Source organism: Tenebrio molitor, chromosome 3 (genome assembly GCF_963966145.1).
Source record: "Tenebrio molitor chromosome 3, icTenMoli1.1, whole genome shotgun sequence".
NCBI classification, from domain to species: domain Eukaryota; kingdom Metazoa; phylum Arthropoda; class Insecta; order Coleoptera; family Tenebrionidae; genus Tenebrio; species Tenebrio molitor.
In genome coordinates, this window is record NC_091048.1 from 11,766,585 (window position 1) to 11,790,464 (window position 23,880).

General features: G+C 37.9%; 2 long non-coding RNA genes across 2 annotated transcripts; both read left to right on the forward strand.

Annotated features, from left to right (window-relative positions):
• The first annotated feature begins 3,446 nt into the window (after positions 1-3,446).
• LOC138126060 (uncharacterized) lies at positions 3,447-4,056 on the forward strand. Its single transcript, XR_011157595.1, has 2 exons — positions 3,447-3,710; positions 3,828-4,056. It is a non-coding gene; the product is annotated as an uncharacterized lncRNA (long non-coding RNA).
• A 7,987-nt stretch (positions 4,057-12,043) lies between these two features.
• LOC138126056 (uncharacterized) lies at positions 12,044-13,008 on the forward strand. The gene is made up of 2 exons (XR_011157591.1): positions 12,044-12,374; positions 12,433-13,008. It is a non-coding gene; the product is annotated as an uncharacterized lncRNA (long non-coding RNA).
• The last annotated feature ends 10,872 nt before the right edge of the window (positions 13,009-23,880 follow it).

Genomic DNA, 23,880 nt, shown 5'->3' on the forward strand with positions numbered 1-23,880 from the left:
TTTTTAAGGTTGAACATTCTAAATGGCACGTAAATTCACACACACCACTACATTTTAATATTGATTTTTCTTCTTCTAGGCTGTTTTCACACACGGAGCACAGGTCTATAGTACCGCCCGTCGCCATGACCCATATGTCAAAAGCATAAACTCGCCCGGGGACTAAATTATTGCCGACGTCTATACAGTGTGGAAATTACTTATGGAATAAATTCAATAATTTCAAAACTAATGACATTTGTCGAAAACGCAGAAATAGGTCAATTTTTATTTCTTGTAATACGTATTTTAAGTTACTTCATTTGCTCATGACGTCATCCATTTTTGAGCTGTGACGTCATCACCATTTTTTTTAAATGACAACCCACACTTTTTTCTTCTCTTTCTGATAGACCTGCGTACTACGTAAACTATGAATTAAAAAATTTGGTAACTTACATTACAATTTTTTTGAGAAAATTACAAATTTTACTTCAAAACTTTAATTTAATTTTTGTTGTTTGAACCACGTCACAACCTTTTTATTTTTTTCAATCAAACTGGAAATGAAAGCATTTGCTTTTATGGAGTTTTCCACTGCCAAATTCAAAGTATGGGCAAAACACCTAATATGTTTCTGGACATCCAATGTATCATATACTGATTTGACAATGTTTGCAGCATTGTCTGTAACAACTGCTAGAATTTGCTTTGAGTCTATATTCCATTCATTGAGAACTTTTATTAGCTTTTCTCCAATATTAACTGACGTGTGTTTATCATCAAATTGATATACTCCTATGATACAACCTTGCATAGCATCATCTTCTTTGGAACGTACAGTGACACCTAGATAGCTGAGTGTTTGATGTGTTTCTGTCCACATATCCATTGTCACACATAATGAGTCATAATCTTTTATTTTTCCTTTAAAAATAGTGGAGAGTTTTTCAAATCGATTATCAATTAAAGCAGTGATCGTTCTCCTGCAAGGAGGTTTATATAAAGGCGTTACAATATTTAAAAAAATTAAAAAGCCCTTTCTTTCAATGAATGAGAATGGAAGATTATCCCTTACAATCATATCTATATGCAATTGATGTTATTATTTTTTGTTCCTTTTTACCTTCAGCCTTATGCTGATTTATTTTACTAAAACTGCCTGTAATTATGGACTGTCTAGAGTCAGATGACTGAATAGACTGAAACGACACATTATGCTAGTCTTCTGTATTCAAAGTTATTGTACTTGCAGTACTGAGATGCAAACCAGAAATTGAAGGACCAAGTGTAAAACTAGGAGGTTGACTGCTTTCCATCTGCTCTTGCTCCGGTTTTCCTTCATTGCTTTTGGCGTTGATGTGATTTTTGTGAAATTTTTCTAAGTGTAAGCGCAAATTTGTTTTCCACTTGTTTTTAATTTTTTGGCACACAATCTGCATACCGCTGTATATGGTTGAATTCCTTTATTAAAAAACTCCCAAACCGAACTTTTCTTTGAAGTCCTAGCAACAGGACCAGGAGCCATTGCCATTTTTCGAATGTTTGCTAATCGAATGGTGAAAAAACGTACTGGTAACGTTGGTGTTTTTCAATGCAGAGTAGAGTACGCAGTTTACTCCTGCCCTTCTCATTTCTCAGTGGTCAGTGGATGCAATAATTAGCTAATTAGCCTACAGAACAACATTTCTATATTTTTCAGATGTGCTACTGTTATTTTACTTGCCTTCCTTTAATTTCGCATCACACTTATCACAGACGCCAAACAACAATCGCCATTTTATAAAGGAGGGAAAACACTGAACAGGCTAAACAAGATGGGAAAATGTACTTTGCCTCTTTTCTTTGCCAGTTTTGCCACCAACACCAACATGTCTGGACGTCATAGGGTTGTAAATTAACATGTTAATTATGAATTATGTTAATTAACTGGTTAATTATCCGGTTAATTATCTTGTTATTTATGGTCAAATATGAGCCGATTTAACAAAACTGTCACTGTAATTGTTGAAGTAAACCGTGACTGTAGTTTTTTATACTGGATAAATTTGGATAAAATGACTACTGCTCTTATTAACCTGTGAAATTTTGAATATCTGTCAATTAATTGTAAAATAACGTTATAATGATTATGTGATGATACTAAACATGAAGCTTTCTTTTTGTCAGGAATTTCGGTCATATATATTGGTCCATCAGTCAACCACTCATCAGTGTTCTGTAACAAATAGCTCGGACCGTTAAACCATAGCGTATTGTTTTCTAACTGGCTTGGAGAGGTACTTCGCGATACGACATACGCTGGGTTTTCTTTGAACGCAACATGGAACCACTTTCCTGCTTGTCTTAACGTTTGAATCTCGGATACCCGGTTCGCTACAAATGTTTGCCACTTCGTCGGAGGCGATGCTAACCAGGATAGTACTATAGTGGAGTCCGTCCAATAAAAATATTTTGAGATGTTCAGTTGCAATTTAGATGTCGCCTTTTGTACTAATCGTGCTAGAAGTAATGCTCCACAGAGTTCTAATCTGGGAAGTGAAATGGTTTTTAACGGAGCCACACGGAATTTTGAACACAATAAGTGACTAGATTTTCTGTTGTTTTTGTCAATCGCCCTGATGTACATGCAGGCCCCATAGGCAAGTTCAGAGGCATCACAAAATCCGTGTACTTCAATAATTATTGGATTTTCAATGGAAATGATTCTTCGCGGAATGTTTATGTTATTTATTGCTGGGAGGCTGTCAATAAAGTTAACCCACCGGGTATAGATCTCCATCGGCACTGAATCATCCCAATCTAACTTTAACGCCCACACTTTTTGTAAAATTATTTTAACATTTACTAATATTGCCCCTATTAATCCTAGGGGGTCGAACAATTGTGCTATTCCCGATAAAATAACCCGTTTTGTCACTTTATTTACTACCGTGTTGAATTTTGGGGAATAAGTCTAAAGTACTATTCCAATGAATTCCTAATGTTTTGGAAACGTTCTCTTTGTCTAAGTTCAGAATCTCATTTGAATCGTCATTTCTCGGAATTAAGTGACGTTTGTTGAATGCCCACTTGTCTAGTTTAAATCCGCCCCTTTTCAACATTTTTATTAATTATCAATTTTGTGGCTTCTGCTTCAGAATTAGCTCCCGTTAATACGTCATCGACGTAAAAATCATTAAGTAGGTACTATACGATGCGCTATTGGAAAGTGTTCCTTTTCATCTAAAGCTAGTTAATGCCAAGAACGGTGCAGAGGTGGTTCCGTATGTGAGTGTTTTCAGTTGATATGTCTGAATAGGTTCATCCGAGTTTGATCTCCACACTATTCTTTGCAAATCCCTATCATCAGGGTGAACTAAAATTTGGCGGTACATTTTGATTTTGTTCGCGGTAATTGCAATTTTATGTGTTCGAAAGCGTGTAATTATTTCAAATAAATCTTGCTGAATCGTGGGACCCTTTAGTAGTATTTCATTCAGTTAAATTCAACTTATTAAAGGATACCCAACCACATTATACAGGGTTATTATAAATGTTTGTAGTCAACGAGCCCATGAAAACAAATGAAATTTTTTCTTTTGCCGTTCCATAGTTCAATACGGAAATGATACGAAGTAGATTATTATTCTTGACATTAGGAGGTTATGTTTACCTTCAAAAAATTCTTTGAATTATTAACCACAACAGTGAAGATTCGTTTAAAGAGATTGTTCCAACGTTTTAATACCGTGAGTAACAGCGACTAAAATCCATCAAGACGGGATTTGTTATTAAAGTGAACTTTAAAGTTCATATGGTTCAATCCATCTCATACGGACAATAAAATTTAATTTTCTCTATTTCAGTTTTGTAAACTTATCCACTGGTGTTCAACCACAGCTGTGTCGAACTGAATTGTTGCTGTTAAATTATTCAATGGGTACTGAATCATTTTTGTTTTAAAAGTTTTGAGGAAACAATGTTACGTACCACAAGATTCCAAAACTGTTGATGGAAAATGAGAGAATGAAATCATTGTAAATAGACATTTTATTTATGTGTTATATGGCAACAAATTAAAGCTATTTAACTGTCCAGCAAAGTTTTATTGTTGTTGATGTGCATTAAATAATTTCCAATGTTATAATGTGGAGGGGCAGGATACACAAGATGGACGACGTCAGACAGGTTCCGTGCATGCGTTGATCCAATCTGGAATAGTCGTTAACGAAATTAGCAACAAATATGGAAGAGGAGGTATACTTGATTAGTTCTAACGTCTCCCTGACTACAATCAGGTTATGAACTTACAGCAGGACCATGCCTTGTCTGAAAAGAATGACAAATCCAAAGTTCTGTTATCATTCATGTTGTTTAAAAACCAGCTGCAATATGCAACACGACGTGGATAATCTGCTGGTTTCAGTTCTTGAAACAATAACACTTTATAAGGGTGCAAATGTAATCTTTTCTTTACAATTTTCTGACATGTGCTCAGTGGTACACTTGACTATGCTGACAGTCTCAGCAATTATGTTCTGGGATTTTGTTCCATTCTCTCTCTCAAAACTTCACCAACTTGAAGCCTTCTCGATGACTTTTCCTTTGAAACATCTCTAGTTTTGTCTATTCACAATCCATCGAATGTGGGTCATTAAAGATTGTTCCTCCATCTCTAAATTAGGTAACTTTGCGAGATATTGATCCTTACATGATTGCATTCTGTTTTCATCATAATAATGAAAGTAGTCTGTTCCACGGTGTACCCCATTGCAATCCTAAAAATCCTTTATCCTAAAAAAATGTGTTTAGGAGAAACTGATAATTAGAAGAGATAATTTGGAAAAGGACAGTTAACATGAAAATAAATTTACTTGAAACTTACAGAATTATACTAACCTAACCTTGATCACTGTTGTATACTCGTCGTCGTCTGCTATGGTCGAATGTGGTCTTAACACTTTTAGCTTTTACTGAAGACTTATTTTGATTCGAAGGAAAAAAATGCGGTAATCAGTGATTTAACATTGACAGTGACTTTTACTGTTTCAGTTGGTCAGGAGCTCTCATGCCAATATTCCACTAGATACAGCGCACAATCGAAACAAGACGGCACAAATTCATGGCCTACTTGGACTACAAACATTTATAATAACCCTGTATTTATAAACCAGAAAGTTGTTCGGAAAATGACAATTACAAATTATATTTTGATCGTACAGTTTTAAGTGACATTCATATTTAGCATAACAGACCAGACATTATTATTTTAAATAAACAACAAAAGCAAGCATATCTTTTAGATATAGCTGTTTCAAATTCACACAATATAACACAGACATATAACACAAAAATTAATAAATATTTAGAACTCTCCGTTGCTATGAGAAATCTCTGGTGTTTAGAAAAAATTTCGATTGTATCACTTATAATTGAATTTTTTTAATAAACAATTGTCAAAACGTTGTCATGTTGGTATGAGCCAAACAGTGATATTCATGATAATACGGTTAGTCACACTGAGTGTCAACATTTTTTTAATGTAACTGAGCCTGCGCCCTGACGAGCGAGAATTTATTTCAAATTCGAAAAAGATTTCTGCTGTGTTCTCATTCAATTTGTTTTGCAAATGAATTTGCGGAAGAAAGGTACAGTAAGTGAAGTGAACATAACCTTAACTGTGATTTGGTGTCAAATTGTTATACAGCTGGTCCATATGCGCACATTTGAGGGTGGTTTTTTTACTTAATTTTGACATTGACAATTGTTTATTAAAAAAAATTCACTAAACTCGGTACAGGTTGCAAAGACACACTTGTCATTTGCAACAGCATTTTTTTCATATTTCTGAACCAAATGAAGGCACAAAGGGACCAGAAAGTCATAGCTTGGGTTGAATATTTTCCTTATAAGTACAGTTTTAAAGTAATTTCAAATGACTAATGCCATAAAAGTGCTGTTGCAAATGATAAGTGTGTCTTTGCAACCTGTACCGAGTTTATATAATTTCAGCAACGGGAATAGTACCGCAATCTCTTTTTAAAAATTTAAAAATTTTGGACTTTGAGAACACATTGGTGGTTGAAATTCAAAAAGGTATATTATTATACTCATGTCATATCGTGAGAAAATTCCTTAACATTAACACAGAACATAAAACACAAAAAAGTCAAAATGTGGAGCCGAGACGCCGGTAATTATGTTGATAAGCACTGCACTATTACTTAGTAATAGTGTATGTAATCCGGCAAAATTGCCGTGCCGCCGGGTGGTGGAGGGTTTTTCATTCAATGAAATTCCGTTAGCTGATTTCGAGTATCCATCAAAAACGACCCTAATTTTTTGAGTGTTTGGACCTTCAGTTATGACAGCGTGATGAGGTAAATAAAAAACGTGTTTTGGATTGTCTGGCAAATTAGACTGTACCGGCTCCATGTGTCCTAACTGTAAGTACTCGGTCATAAACTTGGTATGTATATTGTTCTCGAAATTTTGGCTGCTTGTTGAATTTGTGTTCGGCGCCTTCGAATCGTTTTATTGCCGTCTCTTTAGATGGTCCCAAGTGATCAGTCTCACACCTAAACGGAAGACGAACAATAAATCTACCATCTGCGGCCCGGCTGTGTGTTTTTATAAAGTGTTTCTCGGACGTAATTTCGTCGATTGTCAATGGTTTATGATTATGATCTAGAGTGTCGACCTCCAAAAATCTAGCTACCTGATCCTCGAGAGATCGTGTGAAATTACAATTCTGGAAAGTAGGTTGACCGATGGACGGTACTATTCCGCTTATTACCCATCCAAGTTGGGTATTTTGTAGAATTGGTTGATTGCGCCCTAATTTTATTTGTTCTGGACATAGCAATTCCCAAAACAACTGACAGACAATTAATAACTGAATTTGGATCTGCAAGATTGTATGTTGGTGGAATTTTTACGTTCACGAGATGACTGCGCGTGATGTGTAAGTTTGCAGTAATTTTTTGTGTTCAATATAAAACACGACAGTACAGAGGAATATTGTAAATGATTCGAAAAAATCTTGATTTGCGCTGTATTAGTCACATTTGTTACCGTTTGACCAACCCCAGTAATTGAAAAATTGGCCATTCTACGTTTTAATTTCAATTTTTTACACAAATTTTCAGTTATTAGATTAACCTGAGAACCTGAATCTAGCAGGGCACGAATTTGGTGTACGTTACCGTCCAGGTCATACACTTTAACCAGGGCAGTGGGTAATAATACATTGCATGATAAAGATTGTGCTGAGCAGTTATTTATTGACGCTGATGAGGTATTCGTTTGATTAAAATTCTCCGCAGATGGATTTAGAGTACTAACTACCTACTTCTGGTTCTGGTTTTGAAAAATGTAATAAGGAACTATGTTTTTTATTGCAGTATTTGCAAGAGCGACCTTTGCAAGTAAGAACATTGTGATTTGTCCCAAAGCCATTTGTCCATAACTTTGATTCTTTTATTTTCTTGAATCTGTCTGAAGCTGATAAATCTGGACACTGAAAAACCCGATGTGTCTTTGCGCAAATGAAACAATTTTGATCGTTGGTGGCAGATATTTGCAGGCTTGTTTTTGCTGATACCTTAAATTTTGAATTCTGCCTGTGGGTATCCTATTTGGTGACATCCATTGACTCTAAAAAATGATACCGATTTTTTAGGAATGTTAACATTTCTGCCATTGTTGGCCATTCTGACGGGCTTAATTGAAGTTCCCATTCTCGTTTAGTAATAAAGTCGAATTTTGATGTTATGATGTAAAGGCCCATACACAATGGCGTTAACGTTACGTTTTATTTTTTTTCTCGATTTTTTCCTATTGCAAGTGTCAACTTTTTTTACACATTCAAATGTAGAAAAAAAAGCTTTACAAGAATAGGCTAAGAAATGTATAGTGTACTATTAAAAAAAAAAGTTGACTGTCTTAACTTTGACATACAGGGTGTACCAAAAATGGCGTACTAACGGTACACTACGGTGTAGAAGAGATTACCGTAAGCGTCAGAAAAATATTAAAAAAATTCTATTGGACTTATTTGCTGATTTGGCGGTCTTTGAAAGTGGCACTTAACACGTCAATTATTTTGAAATATATGTGTGAAATTGTCATGACAGCTACCTCTAGTCGTACATATTATTACAAAGTACAAGATCAGTCACTACCAATATTTAATCCTGGATAATAGAGAATTTAGAAGCTTTGGAAATTGAAAAAAATATTTTAAATCCACTACGGTAACATTGCAAGGTAATGATGTACGAATATAACTTTGTTTACATTGTATTACCGTTAATAATAATAATAAAAATAATTGATTTTTTTGTCGGAAACATTTTTTCCATATTTTTTTCATGTAGGTACATTTAAGCATTCTCGATAAGGTAGTAAGTAGTCTGTACGCCAATTTTGGGACACCCTGTATGTCATCGTAGAGAAGATTTGACAACATCATCTATTGTAGTTTCACAAGCGATTTACAAATATATATAGTTTGCTATACTTTTTTGTTAAAACAAAAAAGATGTAGGGCCGCGAATACCAAACTGAATCACCCGGTATAAGAGCTCGTCATAAACACAAAAATGCGCCCGCGGTGCCATCGGCAAATCAGATGATTCGTGGTACGCAACAGGTAGGTAGAAAAAATAATAAGGGAACATGGAAATTTGACTTTACCGTTTGAAAGGGCATGTGTTTTTATTTCGGAAACAATGTTTCCCATTTGCGGATTTTTCCAATATGGCGGACTTATAAACTTATTTACGTCTTCATAGAACGACGGCAATAACTGGTGAAACTTTTAACAAAATAATCTCGGATCTTGCCATTGGAAATAACTCTATAATTTAATTTAAAATAAATAACTCTGTAATTTAATTTAAAATAAATTTAAAATACCTGCGCGAGTAAAACATGATTCGTCTGTAACTAAAATTTTACTTGCAAATTCAGGATCGTGTCTACATTTTTCACAAACCCACTCGCAAAATGCTTGCCGAGGAGCAAAATCAGTCGGTCTTAGCGCTTGAACCCTTTGGACATGGTAAGGGTAGAGAACCTGTTCATGAAGTGTCTTCTAAATTTGTGCATTTCACGTGTCTACCATTTTTGTTCAATAAAGTAAATTTTCTGTTCATTATGGATGAAGAAAAGTTAATTTTGGAAGTGAAAAAGTATGAAGAACTTTATAATACTGGTGGTGGTGTAACCAAAATTTTCTTTTCTTTTTTTTTTTTAATTCATCTTCATCGGCTAATAAAGCCGCTACGATCTTAACATCGTCTGTAGAGGTCGACATTTTTTAAATGAGTTAAAACAAGGCTATCATTAAAATAAAAACTTCACAACTCGATTCACCTGCACGAAGGTACGAACAAGTGGGCACATAGGGATTCGATTCCGTTCGGTCTAATATTTTCGGTTCGATTTGGTTCGGTTCGATTCGGCTTTAGTGGGTGACAACATTAATTCCGAAATTTCGGTGGATCTCAAACAGTGGTTTTTCAAATTGAAAAAATGGTAAATAGAAAAGTATAACACATACTAAAAAATGTTACTAGAATAAAAGTTTTATTTTGTCAATTTCTTTACACGGGAGAAGTTTGTTATCTTATATCCCAAACACCTTGTATATATGAAAATCGCATTCATGAATCTACTTTCCAATGAGAAAGCTACGTTTATTGTTATTACCATGGATACATAAAATATTTCCGGAAATATTTTTGACAACTCTGTGTGGAAAGAAAAATATTTCCAGTAGGTATAACAAAAATTGCAAAATTTTTATTCAAATTACTACATTTTTATAAATAATAACCAACATTCAGCATTCAAAATTACTTTTGAAAATTCTAGTTTCACACAACATGAAAAACGTTCGAATTCTAGGGAGTAATTTATTTTTGACACGAGAGTATGATTCAGCGACAGCAGTGCTTCGGTACCCGCCGTGCCTTTTAATTATTGTTATGTCGGCTCTATGGCCAGCCAAAACTGTGGCACTACTCCTTCGAAAGCAGTGGTCTGTATACTGTTTCGGATTCTCCAGTTTTAAAAATGTGGCTATTTTAGAAAGCATGTCACCAAAAGTACGAACACCAACAGGCTGTCTTGTGCATTTTTTTTTTTTCAGTAAAGAAAAACTCTATCCTATGGCGTGCCAAATGGTCTTAAAGACATGTATTTCCTAATTATGTTCAACCACGGTGGTTCAGTAACACATGAACTTCTGGGATGTTTTGTTTTGGTGCTAGGAATTAATACAATAATTACATCACCTCCGCCTTTAACATCATGCACTGTCATTTTACTTGGCTCGTCTCTACGACAAGCTGCACTTGTACCAAATGTTAAAGCTGTTTGAAACCACAATTGTAGAATAAACCATGAGTAGCCCTGAGTGATATAGAAATATACAGTGCGTTCATGAAGTTCGGAATAAATTCGATAAAACTGTAAGTTTTAATTTCTGAGAAAAATGCTCGAAGACGTCAACTTTGTTTTTAAAGTGCATATTCGTCAGTACTTCACTTATGTTGACAGCTTTTCACCTCCTAATTATGACGTCATCAATATTTTTTTTAAATGACAACCACTACTTTTTTCTTCTATTTCTGATAGACTTTCGTACTACCTAAACGATGAGTGAACAAAATTGTACCTTACATAACTTTTTTTTTGAGAAAATGACATTTTTTTGAGAAAATTTAATTTAATTTTTAAGGTATACATTTTTTTTCTATGGGTTTAGTTATTAAAATCGAAGGTTTATTTTAATATACCAAACAATTTAGAAGATTTGCGGCAGAGAATGCGCGCTGAAACGGAACAAATAAGCCCTGACATTATTGAGCGCAGTGTACAAATTGTACAGGTCGACCAGAACAGCTTGGCCAGTGACGCTGTGGACTGAAGTCCTTCCCACTAGCGGAGCGCACTTGCTTGTTGTGTTTGGAAGTGTTCAGATCGTGTACAAACGCGCGAAACGGGCTTCAAGTGAAGAGCATATCCGGGCTGTTTTGAGCAGATTTGCTTCACTGAGTGTACCGTACCTACAAGCGTAGTCATATCCTTGTCGTACAGACACTCGCTCGTTTCCTTTTCTGCGCATCTTATCCGCCAAGCTATTCTGGTCAAGCAGTAGGTGAGTGCTAAATGGTTGGCAGGAGGCAATTTCAAAATTTGCGTTGAATTTTATTGTTAACCTTAGATGTTTGTTTGTTTTTCTTTGAGGTCAATAAAATTTTTACAAAACCTTGTTTTGAATGAAATAGCCGAAAAACACTTTAAACACACAGCCGCAAAAACGTGTAACATTAAGAGTGAAAACCAAGTGAAAGGAAAAGTCAAAGCAAAAACCACAACTACCGTACTTACAAATGTTAGACACAATGTTCAAAATGTCGGTCGTGATTTCTAATACACGCCTGTGCCCTTCGATGTTGATTGTCCCGAACCCTTGCAAAACTTGCTGCATCGTCCGGGATTTGCGCTGATGAATATGGGTGTTAAAAACTCCGTTTTTCGAATTTGCGTCTCTAATAGGTCTATTATTGTATTCAATTTGGAGTCGTTTATGGCTATCTCTTAAAGCACTCGTGGTTTAATAGATCTCTAGGAAAATTTTGTTTTTAAAAATTGGTACCTATCTCTGGCACAACTATCAATATGGCCGTCACATGTCAATTTCAACATTATTATTAACTGAAGTTTTTAATTTTTAATGATTTTATTATGTACGTTTGTTAAGAAGTGCTTTAATTGTTGCATAGACGTTTTTACTTCGATAGGTTTTACGAATTACGATTCGTGTTTACATATCTGCTGTGTGAATAAAATTGTTATCAATATTTCAGTGTATTATTATTGTCATTTACTCCCGTAGAGGGGTACTTTTTAGTTTTCTAAACTATGATAAAACCGTAGTTCTGCAATCACAAATTGTCCTGTGTAACATCTGTTGCAGATGTAGTTGCATCCGTTACCGTTACCTTGAATTTGATTTGTTTTAGTAAGAAAATGGTCGTGACGTTGTGAGGTTGTTGTATCAGAGGTTGTATCATTTTATTACCTACTTGTGTTGAGATTGAGAGCAAAAAATACTACAATAGTGTACGAACAAATGCTTATAATTCCTAGAAAAAAATGAAAAACTGTATAATTACCAAACTTTTAATTATTTTTGTGACCTGAACAATTATATATATTAATTGTCACACTTGCCGAATCATGGGCATGGATGTTGAGGGTTGGCACATTATTATTGCTGTTGTCAACTGTAATTGTTTCGTTATTTCTATAAAGTTCCATTGGTGGATCTGGATTAGTGGAGCAGCCAGGTAGATTTACAGTGGTTGGGGCTGGTGGATCTGGATCAGTGGAGCAGCCAGGTAGATTTACAGTGGTTGGGGCGCTAAGCATTTGTGCCACATCTATTTTATTTTTTAGGGATGCATCCACATAACTTTCAGCTACTGTACTCGATTTCCAGCCCCCATGGCGTTTAATTGTTAACAAACTCCCCCCATGATTTGCAAGATGTGTTGCACTTGACCTGCGGAAACAGTGGCCAGTGTAGAGCTCAGGATTTGGAAGCCGCAGAAAACTAGCTATCTCTTTGGATATTTTCCCCATTGTATTAATGCCAATGGGGCTATTTACACATTTACCCTGTCGAAATGTCAAGAAAAAACGCCTATGAGTGACTTTCTGTGGCCTTAAGTTGAAATATTTTGTTGTAAGGAAAATCCATCGTTCATCTGTAATTGCAAACAGTCTGGGTAAATAGTTTTTAGTCCTTGGTATTGAGACAGTTATTAAATCTTGTTTGAACTCTATATCATCTATTGTGATATTAACTAACTCTTCGCGTCTGCATGCGCCATTGTAGCCCATAATTAAGATTACCTAAAGTAAATAACATTGTTTGATACAGAGTTATAAATACAAATATGAAGATTACACACTTTCATCGCTAGATACTTTTCATCTCCCGCTTCACGAATAAATGTATGTATATCTGTCTCTTCTAGTATTTTAGATTTTTTTGGGATGTAACCCTGTGATGACCTTTTTAAGAGAGCCTGGAGCTTTGAATATTTCGATATATCAATATTCATATTGATCGTCAAACAAGTTCGCAGCATTGAGTAAACTGTCCAAAGCGTTGATGGTTTGTATTTTTGGCGCTGTACTTCAAAGTAGGCCAAAAGGACATTTTCAGAAATCGTTTGTATATTATTTTCCTGACGCCAATCTTCAAATTTCTGGAATTGTTTTTTGTACGCCGTTTCAGATTTCTCTGGTAGTAAACTTTGGGCTGTTGCTTCGGCTAGTTCCCGAATTTCGGGTGGCGTACACAATAAACCCTCTTCCTCCATAGTATTTTTATATTTTTATTAGAAAATAAGACGAATAATGTCAAACAAGAACTTTAATTTAAATTTGAAAATCAAGTGGCTGTGTGGTTACAAAACCATTACCAATTAATAAAAAATTCCCTAGAATTTGAAAATTTAATTTTTTTATCTAAAAATTAAAAAAAGGGTGCAAATTCGAAAAAATAACATAAAAAACTTGTTTTATAAGGCCATTGGCGCACTCGTCCCATACAAAACTCCCCTACGGGTCGTTTTCTACACTTGGGACTCGTGCGCCAAATGAACCCTTATAAAACTCGTTCTTTAATATACTATAACAACACTATTCGCATAAAATCAGGTTGCTCGACGCACATTCGAATCACTCACAAAACTTTTGCTGGCGAATGCAATCGAAAAGTACCATTTTCTCGTAGAGAACAACCAGAAATGTTTGCAAATGTGGAACACGACGCGCCGGGAACTTTTCGCGATACAAAGCTTGTGCCCTGAAGCCAACACCATCTGCACTTCCGTAACAAAGTACCACATGCGTCATTTCACTATTGGTATAATTTTCCATGATAATGGCACACTGAGACGCAAAATTCGAAACAAACAATAGCCGAAGGTCGCACTGAACGCAACGCACGCGGTACTAGCACCCGCGTAACAAAACTTTTTGCACCTTTTTTGCGTTGCACTCGATAACTTTTTAAATCTTACTATCCGTCCTAACGTGATATCAGGGGCGTACTCAACTTTTGTGACGTGACGTGACGTATTTCGAATTCACCCTGTAGTTTGGTGCTTACTTTCATTAATTGAACGCGTGCGTAAGCGAGTGATGAGTGGTGTTTGGGAAGCCCTCATAATTAATATGGCAAGTTCTTTGTTTTTGTGATGGTAAAAATTTCAAAATAAGCCTTGAAAGTGAATATTATCTTTCTGATCCATTTCAGAGGGTTGGTAAGTGTGTTTTTGGGGAAACCTCTTTACTTCGTTCTGAATTCACAAAGTTTAATAGTAATTTTCAGGTTCTGAAGTCTAACGAAGCAAAAACAGTTGATGAAATTATTCGTAACGACCCGGGGGCCTACCCGAAGTCGGTGAGTTTTCTCACCAGTGAGAAAATTCACGTGCATTTTGTCACAAATTTTTTTAAATGCGCCACTCTTGACATTACGTGAGATGACAAATCTCATCGATAAGTTTTGTCATCTGTTAGATATGGCAACGCTGTAACTTTCGCACTCGTTGCTTAGCAACGTCACCCATATGAGTACCAGGTCCCCTTCAACGTACTTCCGAGGCTCCCTACGACGTTGGTCGAAACCGCTCCTTCTGTGGAGATTGGTACTGCTCCGTGCGCTCCACCATGCGTTAACGTATGGCCGTCACATCGACTAGTGGTGCTTCCAGCTCATCCGCTTCTGCTCCTTTCATCAGACTCTGCGAACATACTCTAAAATCTATAAGCGCCTCACTGGGCATGACACCAATAGCATTGTTCAGGGTGCTATTGATACCCAACTGTATATTCGTGAGATTACGGTTCCATTCATTGTCATCTTTATCCGCCCCCATGGTCGATAACGTGTCGAGTAAAACCTGATTATAACGCTCTATCTGACCATTACCCCGTGGCATAGCGGTAGCATTTAGATGATCGGTTATCGGCAGCTCCCTGCAGAAGGAATGGAAGGCCTTGTTATCAAACGCTTTACCCCTATCGCTGATTATGCGTTTTGGTGTCCCGAATAGCTTGATAAATTCGCGAAATGACGAAATTACATACCTACTTTTTGTACTTCTTACCGGATGCAACAAGATAAATTTGGTGAATGCGTCTATAATTACTAAGATGTGTACGTTCCCGTTCTTGGTCTTCACGAACGGACCTAAGTGATCCACGTGAACCGTATCAAATGGTTGTGGGATCCTCTTGATCGGGTGTAAAGACCCCTGCGGTTTTCCTGCAGGTGGTTTAAAGAAAAGGCAATGTAAACAATTCCGCACATACTTGGTGACAAATCGTCCCATGTGACGGAACCAAAATTTTTCGGCTAAGACTTCGTACGTCTTTTCAACCCCCACATGCCCTGAATCATCATGCGCCATTCTTAGTAGTTGGAACCTACTTAATTTAGGTACGACCCAGCACGCTCCCCTGCTAGTTACCTTATGAACCTTACCACACTTTAGGGTGTAATTTTCAAACACGTCTCTGTTCCCCCTGCTGTTCCCCTGCCTATCACCCGACTCTAATATTTGTTTGATCGTTACGATCTCTTTGTCGTCTTGGTGAACGGCAAGTAACCAATCGTCTTGTGAAATGACAACCGCACAGACTCCATGCTCGCAGCTTGGGAGATTCCTGCTAAGGGCATCTACATGGCGCATCCGTTGGTTCCCCTTGTGTTTAATGTCGTACTGGTATTGACTCAACTCCAGCACCCCTTATGCAGCAGAGCCGTCAGTGGTTTGGATTTCTCAGCATAACCGGAAATAAATTTAAGGAAGTACCAGGTTAACCCCAGAAATTGTCTCACGTGATGAACGTCCCTGGCGCAATGAATCCCTTCACTGCCTCAAATTTCAAACGTGACGGTTGAATTAGTGACGCGCTGATCCGGTACCTCAAATATTCGATGGTCTCCCACAGGAAGAAACATTTACCCAAGTTGAGCGTCAGGCCGGCTGTTTTGAATGTCTCGAGCACATCTCTCAACACTTCCATGGATTGTTTAAGCGATCCGCGGGAAGTAGTATGTCATCGAGGTAGCATAGAACTTTGGAAAATCGGTACTGTCCCAGAACGTGGTTTATCATACGTTGAAACACCGCGGGTGCGTTACACAGCCCGAAAGGCATTCGCAGATATTCGTATTGACCATCCTGGGTAACAAATGAAGTGTACTGCACCGACTCACTCGACATTGGTACCTGATGGTACCCCGCGAAGAGATCTAAATTGGTGAAGTAATTATATCCTGACAACCGACCTAGTTGCTCCTCTATTTGAGGGAGTGGGTACCTATCCCTCACAGTTAGTTTGTTGAGTGCTCTGTAATCGACGTACAGTCGCTTCTCCCCACTCTTTTTACTGACCAACAGGACGGGACTGGCATACGGCGAAGAGGACTCGCGTATTACCCCGTTTCGTAGTAGTTCCTCTACAAGTTCTTTAATCCCCCGTCTCTCCGACTCGGCGTACCGCCGTGGCCCATGGAAAATCGGTTGCGTTGAGGTCAACTCGATTTTCATCTCCACAGTCTTGGTCTCACCGAGTTCGGACATGTTCGTCGCGATACACATAGGATATTCGTTCAACACGGTCAGCAGCTCGTTCACAACACCCGGATCATTCACATCCAGATGAACAACGCCCCTTGTGATCGTATTCACCCCTTTCTGCAGCGGAACTTGTAAAATCCTCAGAGTGTTGCCAGTTTTAATGTACTGGATGTCGTCTAGCTCAGTGAAATTTTGTCCTACCATCCACATTCATTACACACCTCTCCACTACAAACAGCTCGACCTCTTTACCGATCCCATCAATTACCACGTCAGCGTGAACGGTGCGGGTAGGTATTATTTTGAAGTCGCCCAGGGTAGACAATACCACTGGGACAGTGAGTCTCGTTGCGTTGAGTTTTAGTGTTCTCACGGCTACCTCGGAAATTAGCAAGCATTGACTGCCCAAGTCAATAAAGCATTTGATTTTCCTTCCGTCCACGGTAATGACTTTGAATCGGCGGTGTCGTTGTTAGTGATAAAATTCACACTCTTATGTTCTAATGCTAACAATGGTTTCTGACCCTCTTGTTTCCGAGAATTTTGTCGTGGCGACCGATACCGTTTTTCCGGATATTCTCGTGCGAAATGACCTCGACCATCGCAACAATAGCAGCGCGCGTTACAAGGGGAGTCGTCCGGTTTATTTGTTTGGGCTTTCGGTGGTGGCTGAGCTGATGCAAACTGTTTCTTGGAAGTTGCCGGAAATGGTGGCCTTGCAGTTTTCATCTGCGACGCGGACAGGTCGTTTCGATTTTTGCTAAGTGTGTGAAGGTGACTGGCTAGCACCTATGGTTCCGTGATGCCAGCTGTCTCTACGGAAAACTTAATCTGTTCGTCTTTGATCCCCCCATTATCAAATTAACATGGTCCTCCCCGGACAAAGGAATTTTTATTTTATGTATCAGGGTCCATTTGCCCGAGGCGTGGCAACCGCAGTCATGACATGTTTGATCTGTTTATCTTCAACGAGCTCTTTGAAGTACGTACTCCCGAAAGCTAGCCCGTTGTCTGAGATGATCCTTCTAGGATATCCCAAGAAAGTACCGAACACCTCTCTCTAAATGTTTATACACTCCGCCGACCTCAACGTTTTTCTCGGCTTCACTACCAAATATTTTGTAAAAGAGTCAATGATGGTCAGCACATAGCTGTTTCCCGCTCTACTTTTCGGAAAAGGGCCTACATGGTCGATATGGACCGTGTCCATGGGTTTATCAGGCTTGTGGATTGGATGCAGCTGCCCTTCTCTCTTTCCGTAGTTACCCTTACCGTACGCACACTGCAAACATGAACTGCAATACTTACTGATGAACCTCGTCATTTTGGCGAATCTGTATTGCTCCTTAATGGCCTTGACGCACCGATCAAATCCGCCATGACCCACATCGTCATGGTATCTTTTCACAATCTGCCACCTCGCCGCTCGAGGAACAACTAACCTATCGCCCTTCAGAGTCCTACGATATAACCGGTTGTTTTTATATTTATACTCTCGGTGCAACTCTTCCTTTGGGTCGGCTTGTAATTGTTTTATAATAATTTGGAGAGACTCATCTTGCAATTGGAGAGCCAGAAACCGCAGTTTGTGAAATTTCCGCAATTGGTAATGCACCTCGGCTGAGCGCATCCTCATGTCGCATCGCAGTACCCGGTCTGTGCACTATCTCGAAATCATATTGCTGCACTTGAAGCCACCATCGAGCAATACGGGGAATAAGGTCGCGTTTCGAAAAGGTATATCCTACTGCCGCACAATCTGTCACAATGGTGAAATGCAACTCGAGTAAATAAAAACTAAACCGCTTCAACGCCTCGACAACCGCTAGGGTTTCCAACTTGAAGCTGTGATAGAACTTTTCCGCGGGTGTGGTACATCGGTTAAAATAAGCAATGGGTTTCAAACTATCCGTCCGCTTGTTTTTGGAAAATGATAGCACCCATGCCTTGCGAGCTCGCATCCGTATGTACCTCCGTCATCGCGTCAGACCTGTAAGCGGCTAACACAGGCTTTTCCACGAGCGCCTGCTTCAGCTTGAGAAATGCGTTGTCTTACTCTGGCCCCCAGTTCCACACAGCGTTCTTTAAATTAAATGGTTATACGAACCGCACGTATAACAACATCGTTTTTGCGGGAAACGGGAACGGGGCAACTTTTCCTCACCATGAATTTTCTTTGATGCAGGCGGGCATGTATACGAATCGTAATTGTCCATTGGAGCTATGAAGCCAGCATACAATTCGTCGACGGAGTCGCACTTATACGCTCTCGCGTTGGCCTGTAGTTCCAGCGGTAGCCCTTTGATAACACAAGAAATCGTCGTTTCATCGTCCAAGCGACATTGTTGGATCAGTGCAAGCTTTGCGTGGTAATAATGGATCATACTCTCGTCGGGTCGTTTCTTCCTTTTGATCATTTCTTCCAACAATGTTGCTGGATCCACGCAATGGGGAAAAGCTCGTCTTAGCGCGACCTTCCACTCGGTCCACGTTTTGTCATAGCTTTCTAAGCGCCCAAACCAATCGCGAGCGGCACCTCGTAGTTTTTGCTGCATGAAGCAAATTTTATCATATTCTGCCCATTTGTGGATCTCACCAAGTTGGTCTATTTTCTTTAGCCAGGCGTCCACGGCATTTCCCTGATCGTCCGGATAGAAGGCGGGCAAAATGTCCCCTCTGGCGCCGCTCGAGGTGGACGGCGTAACCCGATTATCGACGCCAAGGTCTATGCGTTCCGGCTCCTCCCGGTGACGAGCATATTTCTTGGCCAACACCGCGGACACTCGTTTCTCTATGTGGCGTTCCAGGAGGTCTTCGTATAGGCTGCTTGGGTCGGGATCCAGGACCTGCTCCTCTGCACTGATCTTGCCTCTTTTAAGTTTTTATTTTGTCTTTTAACTTTTTCACCAATCACAATGATCCAGTACACACATTCACACACAGGTAGAACGGGTAATCCCACTCCTGAAGATTTGTTAACGCCCGGCGCCCAAAAAAACAAGTCGATACGTTTTTATCGGTTTACTCTCTTCGAGGTTTCAAATACAAGTCAGGAGTCCCCCACGCGATCCCCTCCTCGGCTGTCCTCGGATCTCCTCGTGTCACTCCGACACGATGGAGCGCTGCTCGGGGACTTCCCACGATGGATCCTCCCTTTGCCCATTAGGGGATCGTAACAATTTCATATATTATTCATTAAAACCAATTATAATTCTTCATTTGAATTTAACATACCTACCTACTCGAAATGTCAAATCTCACTCATAATAGAAACTTGTTGCAAAACACGGTAATTAACGTGTACCTAATAAGGTACACGTAATACGGTTGACGTTAATATGGGTAAGGTTGACAAAATAGCGTTGTTCTAAATGGTATTTATTGCAAAAATATACTAGAGTAATCCGCTATTTGTACATTTGTTACTATGATCGTTCAACTGACGTAAACAGGTAGGGAAGAGTAGCCTACATTGGACCACTGTTTAAAAATTAGCAAAAACGGTATTGAAAACGGTAATATTTATTTAAAGAAATAGAAAAATAATAACTTTAATCTGTTTGCGTAGTAACGAAACATATGAAAATGTCATAAGCAGAAACAGCATTTAGCAAAAAAAAAAATAAATAAAATTAATTGCATATGTTTCAAATTAGGCAACCGGTTTCGTAAATTGGACCGGAGGGTTCCTAATTTGAACCTGTCCCTAATATTACCCATTATATGCACAGATCTCAAATGAAATCATCATCCTCCCCAGTTCCAGCACAATCTTCGTGTGCCCATCGGCAACACTGTTTGCAACGAGCCCAACCCTCTCCTTTTTTAGAACTCAAGTCGGTACCTCCACAATATAAACACTCTACATCCTCTTCACTCTCTATTTCCGAACTTTCAGATTCTATGGATTCACTAACTTTTGGAGCCTTCTTTTGCCCGAATAAATTAATAACTACTGTATTTTTTGAAGATTCTTTTGCTGTTGCTTTTTTCCGAGAAGATCTTTTAACAGCTAACTCTTTATCTTTTCTGTGTTTTTTTTTTCTGCTCGATTCTTCTTTCCTTCAAGCTCTGCTCTATAAGGACTACTTGTTAATTCTACTGCTGACTGTACTGCTCTCTTTTTTCTTTTTCCAATTTTGACGAAATTAGTTTCTGGCAAGGGGGAAACTTCACTTAAACTTTTTTCAATTGAACACTTGCTCCTTGAAGTAGAGGGAGTGGCAGGCGTTGGTTTAATAGTTTCTACTCGAGTTGCAACTTATGAATTGAGAACGTATGCATTCGGTTGATTTGGTGCAGCTGTTATTGCTTCTGTTGATAATACACAAGAAGGACCTCCACTAGTTAAGTTGGTTGAAATAGTTATTAGTTCAATTTCTGAAATATCAAGAACCTGCAATTCACTCTCATGTTCCGGCTGCTGTTCATTACAACGAGTTGAGGAGACTGTTGCTTCATTTTCTACCTCATCAATCTGCAGTGGCTCATTGCCATCATCTAATTGCTCCTTATTCGGACAAAGAGTTTCCCATGGTGTAAAATCATGGTCTTTAAAATGATTTCGATCCACAGGCCAAATGCCTGAACCACGAAAGGCACTTGCGGCGGTTTTAACAGTAGCTGCTCTTCCGTAAGCTTCTGAAAACAAAGAAGCTACATGGTACTCAGAAATTGTTTTCCCGACATTAGCTCGCAACCACTTTTCCTGTGCGTGAACACAGTAGCTCTGAAGCGGCTTAAAGAAAGCGACGTCTAGTGGTTGAAGCCTATGGGTGGTGTGACCGGGAAGTTGAAGAAGATGAATATTATGCTCTCTTGCATAGTTCAGAGCTTCTAAATTTTTGCTATGGGTCGAATGTCCGTCCATTACCAAAATCACTTCTTTGTCTGGTCCGGGTTAAACCACGGTATTAAAATGCCTCAACTATTTTAGAAAAAGTTCCGAGTTAATGTATCCCGTATCAGATATCTCTACCAATCCACCTAATGGGGCTCCAATTGCTAACTGGTGCATATCGTTTTCTTTTAAAAATTAGCACGGGCGGAATATACAGAGCATTTTTTTTAATTGTTGCCATAGGGAATTGCATGGTAAAACTTATACCCCCTGTTAACTTTTGTTCTGATGAAAATATTCAAACCATTTTTGGAACAAAGTTGGAAGATTTTTTAAACTATCGGATAGTGTTTTCCTTCGACTGCTAGACAATGTCGCAAGCGATCTTGAAAATTTCTTCGCGTGTTATTTTTGCCCTTAATTCCTCCACAGTTTCTGGTTGACTTCTTATGCGTTTTTTTTAACTGTTGCCGTAGGGAATTGCATGGTAAAAATTATACCCTCTGTTAACTTATGATCCACTGCAGATTTGGTGCAAATTTTTATTTTTGTAATAAATCATTAATAAGACTATGTAATGCATACTGTTTGAACAACGAACGACAAGCAGTTTTATTTTACTAATTTTACTCTTCAAAGTTGAAATTAATGAACGTAAATAATTTGACAAAAAACGTAGTAGGCGATATGGGAACAAAAATTAGGTTTTATATTTTAATTTATTATTTATTTTAATCATAGCCTCGAGGAAATCTCGCTATTTATTTTTTAAATAAAAGTGACAAAAGTCAAAAGTGGAGATGGTCAGGTCTCAGGTGCTAGTTGAGCCGACAGGGACGCTATTCTGGCAGCCGCTCGACGTACTATTATTCCGGCGCGCTAGAAATATTTTTTCACAACTTTTTCAACAGTTTAAGATATTGAATTGTAATCTATCCGATAGTTTAAAAAATCTTCCAACTTTGTTCCAAAAAGGGTTTGAATATTTTCATCAGAACAAAAGTTAACAGGGGGTACAAGTTTTACCATGCTATTCCCTATGGCAACAGTTAAAAAAATACACTGTATAGTCCAGCAGGATTTAGGCAACATACTGCTGTGGCATGATACTAAGACAACCAGATATGATCAGTTACAATAATCGGATGAAAGTAACAACTATTAACACATTTATTTTAAAAAAGATAATGTAAAGAAAATGTAAAGTTTCTAATGAACGGGCTACGTGAATCAGCCTGTATGATTTGGGGAAATCAGAAAGTTTCTAATGAACGAGCTACGTGAATCAGCCTGTATATAAAAATGAATCGCCGTTCGTTAATCTCGCTAAAATTCAAAAACGGCTTGACCGACTTCAACATTTATTTTTTTCTTTTGTTCGCTTTAATTCAGGGGTGGTTTAAAAAAAAAAAAAACGGAAAAGTTGCCCGGAAAATTGGAAAATTCGGGAAAAATTGAATGTGCTTTTTTCTGTGGGAACGGCTGGAACGATTTGGCTAATTTATTTTTTTTATGTTCGTTATAATCCGTATGAGGTTTTTATGTAAAGAAAAATTGGAAAAGTTACCCCGAAAATTGGAAAATTCGGGAAAAACTGAAAGTGTTTTTTTGTAATGGATATGCATAATAATTTTTTTGTGTTGTTTGTTATAGTCATGAAAAAGTTTTCAGGAAAAAAAAAATCGGGACCATTACACAGGAAAGTCGAAAAATTCGGGCAAACTGCAAAAATTATTAATTTTGTATGCATTCTCGATAATAACTGACGATAGGAAGGACATATTTGATTAATTCTTTTTTTTTTTTGTTCGATATGCCTCTGGATGGAAATAACTGAATTGAATGTTTTCAATAGAAAAAAAATGGAAGATTTGGAGAAAAATCTGGAAAAACTAAATTAAAATAATTCGAGGAAAACTGAAAGTTGTTTTTTGTATGAACTCAAGACCATAACTCAGGATTCGAACGATGGCTATGCGTAATTCTTTTTTGGTTTTGTTTGTTAGGGTTTTGGATAAGTTTTCGGAAAAAAAAAATCGAGACAATTATAAAGGAAAGTCGGAAAATTCGGACAAATTTCAAAAATTATAATTTTTATATGCACTCTTGATCATAACTGCAATAGGAGCTACATATTTGCTTAGTGCTTTTTTTTTGTTTTCAATTGAAAACAAATCTGGAAGATTTGAAAAAAAATCTGAAAAAACGCAATCCAGTAAATTAAAATAAAATTACATTGGCTTTTACTTTTGTGTTGTTTCGCGATCTGTCCAATAAATGTAGAAGTTGTTTTATTTCTATTCCAATTTATTTGCCTACATGCACAAATGTCATTTGACAGCTGATTGTGAAATAGGGAATCAAACCAATCGGATTGTTTACTTGAACATCGATCGTGCA